Here is a 21501-nt window from a genome sequence, read left to right as displayed (position 1 = left end):
AGCTGTGAGCTTCTTGAGGGCATAGGCTGAGAATGACTCATTTCAGCCCTCCTAGTGCCTAGCACAGCGCCTCTCTCAGTAATTGTGGGGAAGGCTTAGAGCTAGCCTCTCTGCTTCCTTTCACAGATCAAGTTCTTTAAAATATCAAATCCCTGCCTCTTCGGTATTTCCACTCCCACTCACCCCTGCACCCCCTAAAATCTGTTCTCCTCCCATGCTTCTGATCTTTTAAAGAAACAAATGACTCAGTCACATGTCTAAAGTACACTGTGCCCATTCCCTTCCCACCTTCTTTGACCTCTGGGTCTTCTGACCCTGGTGACTACCACCTGCTTTGACATTCTTCCCTTGGTTTGTGTAGTGGAGAGTCATTGTTTTGGCTGTATCCATTCTATCTCCCTCTGGGAACAGCACCCCAATCCTCCTCTAGGGAACTGTCCCTCCCTCATTCTCAGTCCATGTGGTTTGGATGCCTCCATTCGTAACTCGAGATGGATGTTGACTTAATTCTAAGCATCAGAGCAGGACAACCCATTGGCTTAGAAATGGGCATATAATGGGCTACACCAGAGTCAGACTCATTCATAGAAATTCACTGAAACTGTCTGAAGGAGAACTGCTCTTCCTGATGGAGAAGATAGAATGGGGCTCCTAGCAGCTGTTTTGTCACCATAAGGACAAGGTTCCTGGGCCAACATAGGGAAGAATAAGGTGAAAAGAGTAAAAACAAGTCCCCAAATCACTGAGTCCCTGAATACATCTGAGCCTGGACTACCCTGGGCTTACCTGTTACATGAGTCAATATACTCTTTTATTATTATTAAACCAATTTGAATTGAGTTTCCTATCACTTGTAAAAAAAAAAATCCTATACACTACTATATATAAAAGAGATAACCAACAAGGACCTGCTGTATAGCACAGGAAACTCAATATTTTATAATAATCTATAAGGAAAAAGAATCTGAAAAAGAATATATATATATACATATATATAAGTGAATCACTTTGCTGTACACCTGAAACTAACACAACCTTGTAAATCAACTATACATCAATTTAAAAAAATCCTGACTAATTGTGGTTATTATGATCTATAGTATATGAGGTCTCCCACAACATTCTCTTTCTCCTTCACTGGTTTCTCATTTTCCTCCTATCTCACACATGTAATCCTGATGCTAATAGAAATTTTCATTTGCAGAATGTTTACAGCTCACAAGCCGCCTGGACAGAGCCCTCCCAGCTTTCACACATACTCTCCCTGTTGCACACACCAATTCTGTAGCTCCAGTTCCCCTATCTACAGGATGACCCAAATTCTCATCTCCAATTCCAACTTCCCCACAGAACCCCCAGCCTCACTGTTCTAACCACCTGCCATTCGTTAGCATCCCACCAATTCTTCTGAATTGCCTGAAACCCAATTCTTCCTTTCCAATTTTTTCCCAAAACCAGTGCTCTTTCTGATTATCCTTTTTTCTTCTTTTTATTGAAGTATAATGGATTTACAATGCTGTGCCAATCTCTGCTATACAGCAAAGCGACTGCTTTACACATATAGTCATTTTTAAAAAATATTCTTTTCCAGTATGGTTTATCCCAGAAAACTGGATATAGTTCCCTGTGATTATCTTAATTTTGGTCAAGGTATTAAACTTTTCCAGTTTCCCCTAGTCTGAAACCCAGGAGTTACCCTTCATTATTCCTTCCCTCTTAGTTTGGGAATCAGCCCTGACTCAAGCTGGGCTACCGAGAGTGCCCAAGACTAGTAGGAAAGAGATGTTCTCTCCTTCCTGAGTTCCAGGCTGGTAGGAGCTTTGAGTTGGGGGGGGGGGGGCTCACCGTGCCTGCCTGAGGATGAAGCCAAGCTTGAGGGAAGCAGGGCTGAGAGAGGGAGAGGGCAGAAGACTCCCAATGGTGCCATCTGAACCCCTACACCCCGCCTTGATTGAAACCAGACCTAAGCCCTGGACATTTCAGTTATATGAGCTATTAAATTACCTTTTTTGCTTCAGCCAGGTTGCCAATTTTCTCTTATAACCCTCTTGTAATACTGACACGGACTTTGTCTGTTGCTTGTCTCAAGGGTGCCAGAGCTGACTGTAGATGTTTAAGAAAGGTCAGACGACCACTGGCTGGTTACAGCTCTCATAGGGATCTGGACGGGATGGACTTAGATGTCCTTCCAGACTCTGAGAACCAGCACTGGGTTCACTTGCAAACCTTCTCCCTTTTGGGAACATAGCCCCTCCCTTCCCAGCTCTTTCCCGCAGGCACGTCTCACGTTCCGCCCTTCATCAGAGCTGCCACTGCTGCCTTTTCCTGTCTTCCCTATTAATGCAGGACCTCTTTGAGGGGATGTGGAGGCTGTGAGCTTTTCTTCTTAGTTTGGTCAGTGTTTACGGGAAAGAAGGGAGGGAGGAAAGGAGAGAACGGTACAAAGGGAAGGGAAAGGAAGGCGAGAAATCTACTGTTCACGGTATTCTAAGCACAGAATTGTGAAGCTCCATCTAGTCTCTTAATTATTGATTCAAAATCCCTCCTTGTTGTATTTGCTACTTTTTAAAATCTGAAATGCTCCTTTATGCTTTCAGGTCAATTTTAAAAATACACTCCATAGAGGACAGTGCTATGTAGCAAAGACGTCTGCAGCAAAGACGCTTTCACTCTAAACTCCAGTGTCGCCCTCTCTTGACCTTGTCTTCCTGCTCACCTCTCTTTTTTCTTGTGATTTTCTTAGTTTCCTTCTTTATCAGAATGAAGTGCCCGGACCCACAGCTGATACACTGGCTCGTAATGGTGTATCGGGGCATAGTTGCCAAGGATCCTTCCAGAGATATTTAGACAAGTGACACTATTGTCTAACTTGTCAAAGGAAAACTAGATAATGAGATAATACTCCCCAGCGAGTTACAGAAGCAAGTAATCTAAGATATGCCCTCTCTGTTTTCATTATCAGAGACTTGACACCTCCCACCAAAAAAAAAAAAAAAAAAGGAAGAAAGAAACACCCTAGGCACCATCTACTTTCCATTGTCTGGGAAGTTTTTCCATCCAGACATTTCTTAAGTAGTTAGAATGGTGCTGAGTGTAATTGTGGTGATGGGTCCAGCTGGCCCAGACTTCCCTACAAGGACCTCTGCATTGCAGCATGTTTAAAATAATAGTCACTGCCTCAAGTGGATGAGATTTCTAAGCGAATGTTACTGTTTCTCTACGCACCCAAGAATTCATATTTAAATGCTTACTGAGAACCCATTGTGTACTGCACTCTGTTAAACTGAGGGAGGAGATGCCAAAACAGGGAGGCACTGTCCTCGCTCCCTGGGTGTTTATCATCTAATTAGAGACAGGCTACATCCCCACACCTACAGATTTCACTTCAGCTGAGAACCTGAATCCAGGGGTTCTCAACTCTGGTCGCACATTAGTGTCACCTGAGAAGCTTTAGGAGCACTGTGGATGCCCGTGCCTCATGCTAAACAATTAAATGAGAAATATCTGGGTAGAGCCCAGGCATGTGAATATTGTTAACCCCTGCCTCGCCCACCCTCTCCCCACCTCCCGGCAAGTCTAAGGTGCAGTCAGATTTGAGAAACTTTGGCCTAAATGCTACCTCTTCTTAAACAGAGCGATCAGTTTGTCCTCCCTGACTGCCCCAGCCAGAAGGACTAAATATTACTGATTCTCAAAAGCCCATGTGTTTCCATCAAAGAAACACTCAGGAAACTTCAGGCCAAGTCCTCTTTCCCAGAAGGCACAGGAGGAGGAGGTGGCAGGACAGTCGACATGCTGTAGCCCTTGCCCTCACCTGGAAGGTTTCTTTGCTCAGTACTAACAAAAGGCAGGGCCAATCAGCCAGCCTGGGAGATCATGGAGGTCCATCCAAATACATCCCAACTCTTGGACTAACCGTGTATTTCTTTGCAGCCACTTGACTTGCTGTAAGGTGCCTCCGTTCATAAACTCGGGGTCTGGAAGTTACCTGGACCAAATGAGAAGTATATTTCAAATCATAAAACTGAAATCTTCAGAGGCAACAGAGATTGACCTAGATTTTCTCCTAGGCCTCCATCTCTGACCACATTCCTGGCCAGTGCAGGTGCAGCGTCCCAGCTAACAGAAGCAGGCCGGGCCTTAGTGTCCCAGAACAGACATTCTTAGGCCCTGACTACAGCTGCCTGGCTGGGAGATATGACTTAGCCTTGATTAAAGTAGTCTTTTATTTCCCCTGAGTGACCCCATTCAGCCAACATGAATCTGTTTGTCCAACTGATTCTAACCTAATCGCTGGCACAGCAGCCAAAACCTCTAAGGCCCTGACCTCTCTCTGTAATTGCTCTGACCAACATATCTGCGTCCTCTCTCTGACAGTTCAGACGAGCCGGGCCTCCAAGCTCTACCTCAGAATGTGATTCATCCAGAACATCAGAGCACGGGAGACGCAGACTGGAAACTTTTATGTTCTACGGGCAAAAATAAAGCGAGACTGAGCAATGGAGATGTAAGCTTCCATTTTTATAATTGTTTCTTAAGGGTATGGGCAGGATGCTTTGTTCAGAAGGTGGAAAGTTTTCCAAGGCTCCAGAGGGGCTCCTACTGCCGAGAAGGAAACAAGAGCTTTGTCACCAGTAGAAAAATTCAGCCCTTGAGCCCACTTGGACACCCAGTGTCAGAGTGGTCCGGGCCTCCCAGAAGAAGCCTGGCATCATAAAATCTCACTTGATCACAGCTGTGGTTGCTGGGAAGCAGTGACACCTGTGGCTCTGGTCCCTCAAGTACCTCCCCCAAATGTCGGCCCTGCCCTGAGGGGTAAGATCAGGCCATTTGACCCCCTTTGGCCCTCAGCCCTCCTGCCTCCGAGTCTCCAAGTATCACGATCATAAATGTCACCTCAAGACCATCTCTAGTCAATTCTCTTCTTCCCAGCCCTTATTTTGAATGAGCTTGGAGGGAGAGTGGAAATGCCCACCTCGAGCCTGTGTTCACAGAGGGCATTTCTGCAACAGCAGCAACAGAAGGTGGGGCCTGCTTTCCTGGGGGAGGCCCCTCACAGCACCAGCTGCATTGTAATGGTTCACTCCACCAACATTCACTCTGTTTCTACTACATGCCAGGTAAGAGATAAGCTGCACACTATACAGGATGCAAAGCTGAGGACGGAGTAGCCCCCAGGGAGCTTCTTCTCTAACAGAGAGAAGGGAGGCTAGTGCTGCTCAGGATTCCTGGGGAGGGGCAGCAATATCAAGTGCTGTGATACTGATGTTGATCTAAAAGGATATCTCATAACTTCGTTCAGGCCATTTACAAAAGGGGAAATTCCTCATCCGGATTCCATCTCAGAAGGAATTTGGAAACTTATCCCCTGTTGTCTCAGAGCTCCTCACTGAGACACTTGTTAATTTTCTGCTGTCCTGGCAGGGTACCTCCACAGGTGATTCATGTGGATTTCTGTATGGCTGTCCTGTTCATCACTGGTCATTGTCCTTCTTAAGAAGAGAGCAGCCTTAGGTATTCTACATAAGAATACGTGTGTTCCCTTCTGAACTTATTCTATGAGGTCAGCATCACCCTGATACCAAAACCAAAGATAACACCAAAAAAAAAAAAAATCACAGGCCAATATCACTGATAAACATGGATGCAAAAATCCCCAACAAATAATTAGCAAACCAAATCCAACAATACATTAAAAGAATCATACACCATGATCAAGTGGGATTTATCCCAGGGATACAAGGATTTTTCGGTATCTGCAAATCAATTAATGTGATACACCACATGAACAAACTGAAGAATAAAAACCATATGATCATCTCAATAGATGCAGAAAAGGCTTTGACAAAATTCAGCACCCATTTATGATAAAAACTCTCCAGAAAGTGGGCTTAAAGGGAACCTACCTCAACATAATAAAGGCCATATATGACAAACCCACAGCTAACATCATACTCAATGGTGAAAAGCTGAAAGCATTTCTTCTAAGATCAGGAACAAGACAAGGATGCCCACTCTTGCCACTTTTGTTTAACACAGTTTTAGAAGTTCTAGCCACAGTAATCAGATTAGAAAAAGAAATAAAAGGAATACAAATTGGAAAGGAAGAAGTAAAACTGTCACTGTTTGCACATGACATGATACTACACATAGGAAATTCTAAAGATGCCACCAGAAAAATTATTAGAGCTCGTCAATGAATTCAGTAGTTGCAGGATACAAAATTAATATACAGAAATTTGTTGTATTTTTATATTAACAGTGAACTGTCAGAAAGAGAAATTAAGGAAACAGTCCCATTTATCATCGCATCAAAAAGGATGAAATACCTAGGAATAAACCTACCTAAGGAGGTAAAAGACCTGTACTTGGAAAACTATAAGATGCTGATGAAGGAACTTGAAGATGGCACAAAGAGATGGAAAGATATACCCTGTTCTTAGATTGGAAGAATTAACATTGTTAAAATGCCTAGACTTCCCAAGGCAATCTACATATTCAGTGCAATCCCTATCAAAATACCAATGGCATTTTTCACAGAACAAGAACAAATAATTTTAAAATTTGTATGGAAACACAAAAAACTCTGAATAGCCAAAACAACTTTGAGAAAGAAGAACAGAGCTGGAGGAATCACATTACTTGACATTAGACTATACTACAAAGCTACAGTAATAAAAACAGTATGGTACTGGCACAAAAACAGACACATGGATTAATGGAAGAGAATAGAGAGGCCAGAAATAAACCAATGCACTTATGGTCAATTAATTTATGACAAAGGAGGCAAGAATATACAATGGAGAAAAGACAGTCACTTCAATAAGTGGTGCTAGGAAAACTGAACATCTACATGTAAAATAATGAAATTATAACATTCTCTAACACCATAAACAAAAATAAACTCAAAATGGATTAAAGACCTGAATGTAAGACCAGATACCATAAAACTCCTAGAGGAAAACATAGACAGAACACTCTTTGACACAAATTGTAGCAGTATTTTTTTTAACCTGTCTCCTCAAACAAAGGAAATAAAAGCAAAAATAAACAAATGGGACCTAATTAAACTTAAAAACTTTTGAACAGCAAAGGAAACCATCAACAAAATGAAAAGACAACCTATTGAATGGGAGAAAATATTTGCAAATGATATGACCAATAAGAGGTTAGCATCCAACATATATAAATAGCTCATGCAACTCAACATCAAAAAAAAAAAAATCAAACAACCTGATTTTAAAATGGGCAGAAGAACTGAATAGACATTTTTCCAAAGAGGAGATGCAGATGGTCAACAGGCACATGGAAAGATGCTCAACATCACTCAACCTCAGGGAAATGCAAATCAAAACCACAATGAAATATCACTTCACACCTGTCAGAATGGCTATCATCAAAAAGAACACAAATGACAAATGTTGGCGAGGATGTGGAGAAAAGGGAACCCTCATACACTGTTGGTGGTAACGTAAACTGGTGCAGCCTCTGGGGAAAACAGTATGGAGATTTCTCAAAAAGCTAAAAACAGAACTACCACGTGAACCAGAAATTCCACTCCTGGGTATATATCCAATAAAAACAAAAACACTAATTCAAAAAGATACATGCACCCCAGTGTCCATAGCTGCATTATTTATAACTGCAAAGATATGGAAGCAACCTAAGTGTCCATCAACAGATGAATGGATAAAGAAGATGTGGTATATATACACAATGGAATATTACTCAGCCATAATAAAGAACAAAATCTTGCCATTTGCAGCAACATGGATGGACTTGGAGGGCATTATGCTAAGTAAAATAAGTCAGAGAAAGACAAATACTGTATGATATCACTTATATGTGGAATCTAAAAATACAACAAACTAGTGAACATAATAAAAATGAAGCAGACTCACAGATATAGAGAGCAAACTAGTGATTACCAGTGGGAAGACGGAAGTGGGGTGGGGCAATATAGGGGTATGGGATTAAGAGATACAAACTATTAGGTATAAAATAAGCTACAAGAATATATCATACAGCACAGGGAATATAGCCAATATTTTATACTAACTATAAATGGAGTATAAGCTTTAAAATTTGTGAATCACTAAATTGTACACCTGTAACTTATATAATATTATACATCAACTATACTTCAATTTAAAAAAACTAAAAACCGGGCTTCCCTGGTGGTGCAGTGGTTGAGGGTCCGCCTGCCGATGCAGGGGACACGGGTTCGTGCCCCGGTCCGGGAAGATCCCACGTGCCGCGGAGCGGCTGGGCCCGTGAGCCATGGCCGCTGAGCCTGCGCGTCCGGAGCCTGTGCTCCGCAACGGGAGAGGCCACAACAGTGAGAGGCCCGCGTACCACAAAAAAAAAAAAAAAAAAAAAAAAAAACCTAAAAACCAATTTTTTAAAACGGCAACCGTTAGCAACAACAGGGATGGACCCTGAGGGCATTATGCTAAGTGAAATAAGTCAGACGGAAAAAGACAAATACTGCGTGTTCACAATAGATACACATACCAAATCATTATATTGTACACCTAAAACTGACACAATGTTATGTCAATTATGTCTCAATAAAAAGATAATTTAAAAAGTTTAAACAAAACAAAAAAGAGTACGTGTGTTCCCTTAGCTAATTCCCCCACCCGTAACGCAGAGCGGGGCAAAGAACCACATGAATTGGGGCATTTAGCACCCTTCTCCCAGTGTTCAAAATAGTTCATTTGGAATAAAGATTAATTAAGGCAAAAGTGGGGAAAGTGTTCTTACATTCAGCTGTCCAGCAAAGTCCCACGGCAGTTCAACCAGAGAGAGTGCGGTGTCTTCGACCGCGACAGGCCCTGCCCTGCATTCTGACCTCTTGAATCACCCCCAGCTTTTGTTCTCAATCACGCTTCCAGGAGAAGGCTTTGCGTGGCCATCCCCCATCTCACTGCAGCTATTTCGGTACATCTTCCTTTCCTAAGTCAGCATTTTTGGGACACATCTCTTAAACCCGGCTTCTTAACCTTGGCAGGGGGCTTTAAGTACTGATGCCTGAGCACAGCCCCAGGGTTCTGACTGGGTTGGTTTGGGGTGGGGCCAGGCATTGTGGGTTTCCAGCTTCCCAGGTGATTCTCATGTGTTGTTAAAGGGCTGCGCCTTTGGTTTTCTCTTGCCAGGCTTTCTCTTACACTTTGTATTCTATGTGCTCATTGTTATAAAGAGAGGGCTGAAGCCAGGGCAATAGCTCGGTTCTGGAAGTTCAACATTACACCACTGAAGGAATTTATCTCCCTTGTCTCTGGCCAGGGCTAAGAGACCTCTGGTTCCAGGGTCTTTTGAAATTTTATCCTCAATGTCACCAGTTCCCAGGAGAAGTACTCCCCATATTTCTGCTTGTATTTGTGGAAACCTAACCACATCTTTATAATCTAAAAAGCCACACAATGGGGCTGTGACTCCATATAAGTTGTGGCCATGTGTGGCACTGAGTGTGTGTTTTTCCATTTCTTTTTGTCTCTACTCTGCCCCTCAGTTTGTTCACCTTTAAAAAAGTCTTTGAATTATTATAAAATATAACTAAAATCCTTAATTTTTTCATGTTTGAGACAAATTTTTGACCTTCATTCTTATTTTTTTTAAGATACATTTGTCTCTGAAAGAAAAATAAATGCACTGTTACTTAGGTGGCCTCCCTCCAGTTTGTAAAGGCTGGGTGGGGTGGACAGAGCACTGTCCAGAGGTAACTAGAAGGCCCAAGCTTGCCTCCATCATTCACTAGCTACGTACCCTGAGATGCAAGCCACCAAAACATTCCTCTCTTCTCTCAGCCAGAAAATGTAGGATAACAGCTTCACGGTCCGTATCCACAGCCCACAACCATGGGTCATTATGAGAATCAAATGAGCCAGTATCTGTGAATAGTCTGAGGGGGAAGAAATGATTCCTTTTCGTCAGGTATATTGTGAGCTCGAATCTTTCCTCAAGAGAAATTTTCCATGCTCATTTCGATTTCTTTGGAAACCTTGCATTCAATCGTGTGATCAGAGCCCTTGCTGGTCTATAGGAGGCTCTTCTTTTTCTGGGAAGGCTGATCTGCAGACTGTCTGCTGTTTTCTGGAAGTTCCATTTCAGAAGGCAGCTCTGGGGAGCTCCATCTCGACATCTGCAAATCACATCCACGGGGAAAATGTGACTCACTTGAGTGACTGTGTTAAGTTTTCATGGGTATTGTTCAGGGAGTAGGTGTTGTCTTTGGGCCAAATCACTTGAAACCATCATGACATCAGCCCCATCACTGAAAAACCGACTGTGCCCGCAACAGGAAGCAGAGAAAAAGGTGGAGGCTGGGAAGCAAGGTTACTCTAAGAAAAGTCGCTTTCCCAGCCCTCTGAAGTGTTAGAGATAAGGCAGTCAACAAACACAGCAGAGCACCCCGAGTACAGTAGGAGAGCAGTAAAGCGTGACCAGCCAGTTCCGGCCCTCTCATAAATAACCCAGTACAAACTGAAACAGCTAAGGTGACTCAACTCCTGCGAATGAGGAGAGACGCAAACAGCCCACACTTGAAGCTGCACAGGTGATGAGTATATGAAATTCCCACTCCCCACTCCCTTTTTTGGCTACATCTGACGTCACTAATTGGTTATCACATTGTCTGCAGGTGACCCTTGATGCAACTCCAGAATCCTTCTCGACTCAGTTTCAACAGCTGCTACCGGTCAATCCAGGATGTCAATTGCTATGAAACTGTTGGACGTTCCCAGTGAAAAGGTTTCAATTACCAGATCAATTCATGCATGTCACTAGGTCACTCAGATCCCAGCTTCCTCCTTCTCATCTTCATCATCAGTGACATCACTGTACCTATCACCATAAAGCAGACGAGAAGAATAGCCCCCTGAGGGGCCTGCAGGGTTTCTGGCCTGCAAACAAACAGGGGACCCAGCCCCCACATCCTCTAGTGCAGGCTCTCCTAAGGCAGCTTAGCAGGCTCTGACAATGCAGCTGTCAAAGCTGGTGGGCCAGAGACATGGCCACCTGCCCTTCTGAAGAAGATTCATGGGCATCTCTTTCCACTGCCACCAGATGAAGACTTCTACCCTAGGCTCATACGAAGGATTCTCCAGTATATAAGCTGGAAGAGAATATGTTAAGGTATAGGTGGAGGGTGAATGTAGGACAAGATGAAACTTACAAAAATTACTTTTAAAGAAATAGAATAAATGCCCTAAATTGTTTGTAAGTCATCACTTAGAATTCCCCTTGAATACAGTGCTGGAGAGATATGATGACCCAGTCAAATTAGAGAAACCCAAGAGGCCTTGATTGATCAGGAAACACAGACTGCTGTATGGAAATGAATGAACTCACCACTGAGCCCTCCAGCCACTCCCACTGGATAGCCAGGCTAAAGGGGAGCTGAAGCATCAGGAGCGCCAAGCACACGTGCTGTGGGTGTGTGCTCACATGGGGGGCAGCTTGGTCGAACACAAACCTGAGCAAAGAGTACAGGGCTCTTATTCAGACACACCTGTCATCACCTGGTCTCAGCAGTCACTGTGGGAAACAAAGATTCCCAGGGCAGTGAGTCACGAAGGCCAGAAAAATCAGAGAGAACAGAAGTTACCCCATTTCAAGACTGACCAAGGAGCAGGCTGTGAGTAGACTCCCACTGAATACCCAAGGTCCTTCCCCTAGAATCTGAAAGATGGATGTGAAGGAGGGGTTGGAAGCCCTGAGTTTCCTCAAGAGCTGCCCAGTGAAGGTAGCTATGGACATCAGACTCTGAAATCCTAGGCCAAAAGGCACTAGGGCCCCCAATTCCAGCTTCACCGGGCTCTATGTTCTAGATGTGATGGAAATTGAGGCTTGAGGTGCGATAAGAAAGGAATTGAAATGATCACCTGTCTTGTGACGGGTCAAGATCCTTACTTAATGTTTTCAGAGGTGGGAAAGAGGAATGTAGGATACAGATGGGAGGGATGAAGCTGATGAGAAGGGAGTAGAAATGCCATTAACATTTCCTCATTCTGGAGCAAAGGGAGTTTGGCTCTGTAAATAGCTTTTACCCCAAGTAAAACCAGTCATCACATCCCAACTCAGCCTGGGCCTATAATTTCCCAGGATAGTGTTACACCGTATATGACACTGTCATCCTCTGTGAATTCCTCAGCAACGCTACAGCCCCAAGGTAGGTAGATACTCCCACCTCTTAAGGAAATGCTTGTCTCAGTCTCCCTGACCAGGACTGGGTGCATCGTTTGATGTCCTGTCTTGAAGGAAGCCTTCCCTGATTTCACCGCACCCTTCCTCTCACTCTCTAGCCGATACGCCTCTCATTGGTACTCCACAATATCTTGCCCACCGTGTCTCCATCCCATTAGAATGTGAGATTACCGAGGGCTGAAGCTTTATCATATTCCTGATATGTCCGCAGGGTCATATTACGGTCCATTAAACGTTTCTGGAAGAGAAAAGGGGGATCAACTGACCAACTTGCCCAGGTTTGCTGGGACTTTCCTGATTTTAGCATTGTAAGTCCTGTGTCCTGGGAAATCCCTCAGACTTGGGCAAACCGAACAATTGGTCACTCTGCCAGATGGGAAAGAGGGAGGGAGGGAGGAAGGAAGCGAAGAAAGAGGGAGGAAGGAATGGGCCTGGGGCAGGACCCTGGGTGCTCTGTCTTGCTGGCATGGGAGTGGCCCGCCTTCCTGTCCAGGTGGTGGCAGCTGAGCAACAGGTGAGCTGCTGGGGATTGCGGGACATTCTATGAGCTCATCCCTATAAAGGAGCAAAGACACAACGGGCCAGCCGTGATCCAGTCATAACTGAATTCTGAAAATAGACCTATTATATTCCCTCAGGGAGCATCTGTTGAGCACCAACCCTTTGTCAGGTTCCAGACGCTGAGAATATGGAAGAAGTAAGGACAGGCCCCGCCCGCTGGAAGCCAGAGGAGGCCGGACACGCTGAGGGAACGTGCTGTGCGCGTCCTGTTTCATCCCGTGGGTAGAGCTCTGCATACACAGCTGATGCACACAGCCACAGTGGGCAGTGTGTCTGCCAAGCTGGCAGACACATTGTCTACCTTGGGAATCCTAGCGGACACTGTTACCACCTCTAGAACAGAACTTCACCACGCATTCCCTTGTCCGTAAAACCCCCAGTGTAAGAGGGCTATTGGCTGCTTGGTTTTTGTTTTTGTTTTTTTTGCAGTACGCGGGCCTCTCACTGTTGTGGCCTCTCCCGTTGCGGAGCACAGGCTCCGGACGCGCAGGCTCAGCGACCATGGCTCACGGGCCCAGCCGCTCTGCAGCATGTGGGATCTTCCTAGATCGGGGCACGAACCCGTATCCCCTGCATCGGCAGGAGGACTCTCAACCACTGCGCCACCAGGGAAGCCCGGCTGCTTGGTTTGTAACCAACACGCAGGCCTTCTCAGAGGGCTGTTAAGAGGATCACCAGGCCCCTCGCTTAAATTAGACTTGATGTCACGGCCAACAGACATAAGGTTGCCAGGACCAGCTGGGGGCCCAGGGAAGAGAAGGATGCGGGTTTCTGCTGAGCTCAGGGCTGATGGAGCTAATCCCCAGGTATCAGCCCCGCCTGCTCGTCCACCGCCCTCCAGTGAGCAGCTGCAGGACCAATGGCCAGGCAGCTGCCTCCGAGCCCAGAGACATGGCACAACCAGGCCTGTGGAACTGGACACAATGTCCTGCCCTGTTTTTCTTTACTCCCGATTTTCCGTTCTCAGCCACAGGTTGTGGACCAAGAGGACTATTGCGGTGATTTTCTATCATGGCCCACGGAAGACAGACACGGCAAATGTAGAGTGCAGCTGACCATCTATCTCTTGGTTGGTCTCCAACCTATCCTGAGCGTCAGCCTCCACAGATCTGGCATTGTGTCTATTCGGCTCTTAATAACAGATGCATGATTTTTGTCCCCGAACTCCCGCCCCACCCTGATCCCCTACTGTGCATTCTGAGAATGGACTGGTTTATGGAAAAAGAAATATCACCTCTCTGAGTTGTTTCAGAACTCAGAAACATTGTGCAAGGCACTTTGTTTTACAAATCAGAGGGAAACAGACATGGAATAAGTCTCAGAATTAAGATAAAAACACCAAGCCTATAAATGATTTCTTTCCCTCTCCTCTTATCTGTTTATAGAATTTCTCTTTCTTCCTTCCCTCCCTTGTTTATGGCCATGAGCTGGGTGTATAACAGGAAAACTGGACATGTTTTATGCCTTCTGGGAATTCACATGTAATTGGGGTTTATTACCATCACAAGGCAAAGACTTGGAGTTCAGCTCCTTAACAAGCACGGTCATAGATGAAGCCCTCCCTCAATCTCCTGCCCATTGCATTCATGTTAATAAAGTATTTAAACACAGTATGCTCAGCAAAGAGGGATTAACTGGGAGGGCCGGAGGGGAGAGAGGAAGGAGTAATCAGAAAGGCTTCACAGAGGAGTTGACAGTCAAGTTGAGATTTGGAGGATGAATAAGAGCGTATTATGTAGTTAAACTCAAACACAAATTCTCAGCAATCCATGATTAAGATAAGTCAAAAACATGAAAAAGGAAGTTTATAAGCAGAGATTTTGCTTTCAGGATAAACATGGGGGTTCTACGTATATTTCACCCAGGCTGGGACGCCTCCTTCCACAGACTCTCCAGCGTGCAATTGGTGTTCATGTCCAGGCTGCTGCCCTTTCAGGTGCTGTAAGATCCCATGTTCCCCATCTGTAATGGAGATAAGAAAGTGAACTAACACTCTGTAGAAAGCTTTTCTAAATTTAGGGTTAAGACAGAACGATTTTGGCTCCATTTGTATTTAACTAGAAACTTCCATTAACCAAAATGTGCCATTCCCCAGGGCAGCTGGCTAATGGAGGTTGCGGCATTTCTTTCTTTGTTTTGCTTTCTTCCTTTCACTCTGGGTTCCTGTGCTCCTGTCTCTGCAGCAGCATCTTCTTCCCTTCCTCTCTCCTCTCCGCCCTCTCACTTGTCAGTGCCTGACTCAGCGGAGGTGTGTGGGATCGGGTGGGGAGTGAATCAGTGAGTTGAGATGCAGAAGGAGAGTCACTGTGCATTCACTCTTCACTTGCTAAGGTACACCTAGTGCCTCCCTAGCTGACCGCTCTCGGTGAAGCTGTCTTTGTGGGCGAGGCCATAATCCCAGACCCCAGACCAAGTATAAGAAAGCAAAGCTCCTGGGATGGATGGTCAGAGAGATTTATGCTTCCGAGGGAGGAGACTGGAACCCTGACAAGACACAGCTGGCTGAGGGAGTGAGCTGGAAGACTCCGCCCTGGGGTGAGGCAGAAGAGTTGGGGGGTGTCTTTAAATAGCAGGTGGCTTCACTGTTTCTATAAGTGAAAACAGTACGTTTTCACTGAACACTGATTACGAAAATGGTCTTTTATTAGATAGCTGCCTCAACCCAAAGGACAGCCCTGGAGATGCTGGCTGGGGAACCTTCCCTGCAGTTCACAAACATGGTTGACTGCAGCTCACCATGGCGCCAGGAGTGTTTGTTATTTCTTTCTGCTCAAGGACTCTGCACAGGCCAGGAATGAGGGACCCGTGAGGGTATAAGGGCAGTAATAGTCCAGGGCTTTGCTTCAAGCGCCTGCCAGATGTAATTATCCTTGCCGTTTGTGTATTTATCTGAGAGTCATTCATCCTTCGAGGAGATTGAAAAAGAGATCTGCCTTGGGGCCTTGGGGGAGGGCAGGGAGGAGGGTGCTGGGAAGAGCAAAGCTTGTAAAGACACCACTAAGTCTTCTTTCCACAAGGCAGAGCTGAATGTAATGGGTCTCTCCTCTCTTTAATTAACCGAAAAAGCCCTTCTGAAATGGCAGAGTTGGCAAGAGACTGAGGAGCACTGAGTAAATTACCTCTGAGTAAATCACCTGCCTTCTAGCCTCCTTGCTTTGAGGAAGCTGGCCCCAATGTCTCATGGCAGGTTGGGGAAGCCCACTCCACTTGCCAACTCCCGGGAAAAACATGGCGGCCCAAGTGGTCGAGAAACCACAGTCAGGGATGAGTCCAGACCTCACCACCAAGTCCCCATGCTAAGCCAGGGGGTTCGCTGGTATTCCCCAAGAAGGAGTGAATAATAACAGCTGACATTTATTGAGCACACACTATGCGCCAGGCACAGTGCTAGATGTTTTATACCCATGAACTCATTTCATTCTAGCAACTCCACGAAGACGTTCTCTGTTCAGATAAAGCTGCCAAGAAGAGAGGAAAGAACCTACTCACAGAGACACAGCTGGTTGATGGCAGAGCCAGGATGCACACCCAGGTTGGTCAGAAGCCTAACACTCTTAACTACCCCCCTACACTGCCTCTCTTCACGCTGCATTGGGAAGGAGCTCAGAATATGCCACCCCCAAACAGGCCACTCTGGCACATTGACTATTTTGAGGTAAAGGCACTTGAAAAACAACAAGTACAAGAAAAACACTCTGACCGTCCTTCTTTTTCTTAGAAGCTGGAGATGAAATTCCCACGTGAAAGATGTCTTCACCATAGAAAACAAATGTACGGCTACCAAAGGGGAAAGGAGGTGAAGGATAAATTAGGAGCTTGGGATTAACAGATACGCACTACTACATGCAAAATAGATAACCAACAAGGACCTACTGGTATAGCACAGGAACGCTGCTCAACAGTTTGTGATAACCTATAAGGGAAAAGAATGTGAAAATGAATAGATATGCATAACTGAATCGCTTTGCTGTACACCTGAAACTAACATGACATTGTAAATCAACTACACTTTAATAAAATAAAAAAATAAATAATAAAAAAAGAAAGATGTCTTCCCTATACCAGAAGGAAAGTAACATTCATATCACCAAGGATAAGCTCAGATCGAGAGAACTCTATGCGAACAGACCTCGTTCAAAGAATTCCTATCTTCCTTTTGACTCCCCACATAGTTTAGTCACTTTACAATTGCCTCTCTTTGTTCAACCTCATATAAAAGCAAGTAGGCTGCACCATTTCTTGGGTCTTCTTTTCCTTATGAGGGCTCCCATGTCACATAAAACTCGTATTAAATAAATGTGTATGTTGTTCTCCCGTTGATCTGCCTTCTGTCCGTTTAATTCGTAGGCCCAGCCAAAAAGAACCCTAAGAGGGTAAAGGTCAAAATTTGCCTGCCCCACAGCTGTTCCCTTCCAAATTCACCCTGTTCTCCCACCCTCATTTTATCTACTCAGCTGTCTTCCCAGACTTTCCTATGGACAGGTGGCATTGCAGTGGGGACTCCGTAAATGTCAGGTTTCCTTGGGCAGGTTTGCTTAGTGTGGGACTTTCTGCCAAGATATATCAGGGATATTACCACTTTGGATAATGCAAGCAGAAGTTGTGTGCGATCCATGTGTTAGGTGATGAAAAGAAATGCTGAAAGGCTACCTGGTCGAACCTCCCTCTTTAGAATCCTGAGAGGACAAGGAAGCCATAAGTGGAGTCAAGATCCCATCTAATCTAAGCCCTTCCAAGAGACAGCATTGTCCGGAGGCACATGATTCAAGAATATCCTACAGAATGAAGGCCTCTCTCAAATGTACATGTTGAAAAGCCATTTCAGCCAAGTGAGGAAGACTGATTTCTCAACATGGAAAGATAGTTTTGCCAGCAGCCCTGGAAAAAACACTGGGTCTTGGACATTCAATCAAGTAAATTAGCTTGGAGGCTCAGCTGGTTTCCCCAAGCAAAGAGTGTGCAGCTTTGAAAACCCTTCTCGCCCTCAGAGGGACGGTAAGCAAACAGACACCCAAACGTTCCAGGAGCAGGCCTTGCAGGCATCTTGTGGTATGTCCAGTCCCCAGGGGGAGCACAAGGCAGCTCATCTACTTCCCAGATGGCGTGTTTTGACAGGGGCTGGCTGTTTCCCAAGCCCTTTCCTGATGGCCTGACTTTGGCTTAGGGACAAGGGTGGAGGCTGCTGCTCTGAGAAATGCATTTGCTCTTCCGTTGCAAAACATCTCCGGGTGATTGATGAACCAGCTCCAGGGAAGAAGAAATAAGTCACCAGCACCTGAAATACAGCCGCCGCTAGAAGAAAATATTTCATCCTTTCAGGAAGCCCCCAATCCACATAGACATTAATTAGAACAGAAATGAAAGAGGGTCAGATTCTGCTGCAGTTGTAGGGGCGATGGGCAGGCAAACAGAGGAGCCATGGTCCTCGTAAGAAGATGAGAAATGTAATCACTATAAACCGTGACCTTTGTTTTCCCCTTTGGCTAAATGTCCCTAGTATTGGATCCAGCCCCCCGCGGGGGCTATAACTCTTTCTCACCAGATGCTGTCGGCCAGCCCTAGGAAATCAAGCAACAGCCCTCCAGTCTGCATGTGGAAAGGTGGCAGACCCTACTGGCCAAGGGCACACTGCTGGCTTGGGGCAGAGCTGAGTTCAGAGCTCTTCCCTCAGGGAAACCACCAGCCTTGTTCAGGACAGATCACCAAACTTGGTGTCCTCATTTTGTGACCTTGTGACAGCAAAGTCACCTCTCTGGGCCTTTGATTCTTCTTGTATAAAAGGTAGGGATCAGACTAGAGATGTATTTTCACACCTGTATGAGCAGTGGAACCCATTTTATAGACTAAATACTATAAGACACCCAATAACACATAAAACAAATGCAAACAGAGCTTCTTCAAGATTGGTGTCATGTGATGGTGAGGAGTTTTATCATTCACGTTTCAGCTCTGTCACTTACTAGTTGTGTGACCTTGAGCAAGTTGTTTATCTGCCAAGCCCTAGTCTTCTCATCCATAACATAGGAACTATAATAACACCTACTTCATAGAGTGATTACAGGGAGTGTTGAGATAGTGCATGTACAGCGCTTCCCATAGAAGGGTTGGTTAAGCACTTGTGACTACTATTCACCATTATCAGATTGTAGTGGGTGGCGAGGTCTTGAGTTTCACCCACTCAATCCTTCCCCTTCATTTGACTGCATCCTTCTGTAGCTCCAAAGAAGTGTTGAGAGACCTCGGGGCTCTGTGGGGCTCAGCTCAAAAACCACTGGATGGAGAGATGAGTGTTGCCCTGACTTTCTGAGATCGGTGTCTCCAGAGGTGCTTACCAGATACCTAGGGGACCAGACTTCAGGAGGTATGTGCAAGTCCCAGGGCTGTGTGCTCAACCTGCACACAAGGTGCTTCTTATGTTCAAGTTCTCTGGGGGAACACCGGAAGAGGATCCCAAGAGTCCCTTCAGCTCTAGCATGCCCGGATTCCACTTTGTTCTTTGCTCTACCAGGCTGGTTGGGAATGGCCTGAGCCCAGCTCTGGGGCGCCTGCTAGAAGAGACGGGGCTCACCCTCTCACTGACCTCCAGGACTCTGGCCTCTCACTCTAAACCCATGGCCCTTGCCCGTCCTCTCAGCCTCAGCTGACTTTCCTGGCCCTCGCATGTGCCTGCCCAGAACCAAGGTCTCTGCTTGACCTCCCCTTGGCCTGCCCTGTTCCATTATTGCCAGCATCCTGGTGGGACAATTTCACAGGTGGAATCAGACTGGGTTACATAAGAAATTCCAAGGGATGCTATTTTCTGCCTAATCTGTTTTCTCTCCATGGGTCAATTTGGTTGCACTTTTATTTTGAAATAAAAGAACCTAGAAACAAATGAGCAAACACCTTATTATTGAGAACCATCTGCGGAAAATCCCACGGAGCAGCTCCAAGGTCAAAGCTTATCTGTTCTGCCTCATACACAAAACAGCCAGCAGGCAGGCAGGATGGGAAATCATAGTATCGTAAGAAGTCTGGGTAAAAGCAAGTATCTTCTTTTCAGTTGAATATAAAAGTAAGAGTTCTCTCTGCAACCCACATCTTGAAACGAAGAGCTTCACAGAAACAACAATGATCCTATTGGGTTGGCTGGGGGGTGGGGGGTGGTCAGGGAAGAATCCACAGCAGCCCGAAGACTCACGCTTGACTCTTTCCTTCTCTTTGATCTCAGATTTTCATTTTTTTTAAAAGTGCCATCTGTTCTTTCTGTCACTTTCACATTGAAGAAGAATAATTTCAGTTCTTGAAATTGTGTATCTTCTGACATTCTTTCCCCCAGGCTGGTTCCCTCTTTCGGCACAGGTGAAGGTAAGGGAGGGCATCAGAACTGAGTTTCTATTAATACTGTTTGTGACTAACTCCCACCAGAAAGGACGAGCCCTGTGAAGCCAGGCTCGTGAGCAGTGTTCCGAGTAGACACACAGTAGGGTTGGCTTGGCTTTGCCTGATGATGGGAACATTCTATACCTGCATTGGTCTGTAGAGTGGCCACTAGCCACATCTGGCTCATGAGCTCTTGAAATGTGCCTAGTGCAAGAGAGGAACTGAATTTTTAAATTTATTTCATTTAAATTAATTTAAATCTGAAGTTAAATATTTAGATATGTGACACAGTTTAGGGGATTCGTTTTGTGTGTGTGTGTGTATTAGGGGAGTCTTTAGGGGAGGTAGGCCATGCTAGGATGCTACAGCGGCAGGCTTTCACCCCCTCTGTCCTCTCTTGGTCTTCTCTTGGTCCATGGCCCTCCCATGCACCACCACCAATTGCCCCCCGAAAATATGGATGACTTGGAGGTGCATTTATTAGGCTGTTATTGTGTTATTATGGTTCATAGGATTTCTCTGTTACCAGTAGGCTTGGGGAAACTGGGTTACAAAGTCATAAACAGAAACACAAAAGTCTGAAATTAATTTTAAAATGTGATCTCAGCTCTTACAAAGGATCCTTCCCTGCTCAGGCAGTGTGGTCAGACCCTCAGTGTGATCTGAGGCAGAAGAAAGCCAGTGAAGGAAGTAAAACAAAGCACAGCACTTTTACAAAATGCTCACCTGTTTGCAGAAAAATATGTTTTCAAAGAGAAGGGGAAAAAAAAAAGAAAGAAAACACCTGGGTGTCTTAGTAGTGGGCCAAGAAGAGACCCTGGAGGAGCAGGTAAGGCTACCAGTAACAACAACTAGCCCAGATCAGGCCTTGTGCCCTTCTGGGGCACAGCGAGGCCAAGGGGGTCTGGCCTCACTGCGTCTAGGGAGGCTTGCAGGCCTCCAAACACAGGATGCTCAACGAATACTCGTTAGCTGACTACCTAACTTTAAACTCTCAGGCATTTATATTTTTCAAGGAAATTTGGCAAAGGAAACCAAGTAACTATTTTTGGTTTCGCTTTAGGTTACACTTTATTCTGCACAATTTTGAGCCAATACAGTAAGAATATATAATTACATATGGGGCAGCTTTAGCAACTTCACAGAAGATGAACTTCCTGCCACTGGTATTTATGTTCTGGTGCAGAAGACATCAAAAGGAGGTGTCAGTGAACAGTTCACAGTTCTAGACATTTTACCCTCAATCTGCATTCTCTTTTCACCCATTTCCATGTCTTCTTTTCCTGGGAGAGTGGGGTTGAGGGTTGGGAGCACAGCCCAGCAAGATCGAGGGCTCTAGAACGTTCCTTTCCTTCAGGGCCTCTCGCATAG

Source organism: Tursiops truncatus, chromosome 3, assembly GCF_011762595.2.
Source record: "Tursiops truncatus isolate mTurTru1 chromosome 3, mTurTru1.mat.Y, whole genome shotgun sequence".
NCBI classification, from domain to species: Eukaryota; Metazoa; Chordata; class Mammalia; order Artiodactyla; family Delphinidae; genus Tursiops; species Tursiops truncatus.
The sequence above is the reverse complement of the archived record's forward strand: the minus strand, read 5'-3'. Positions refer to the sequence as shown.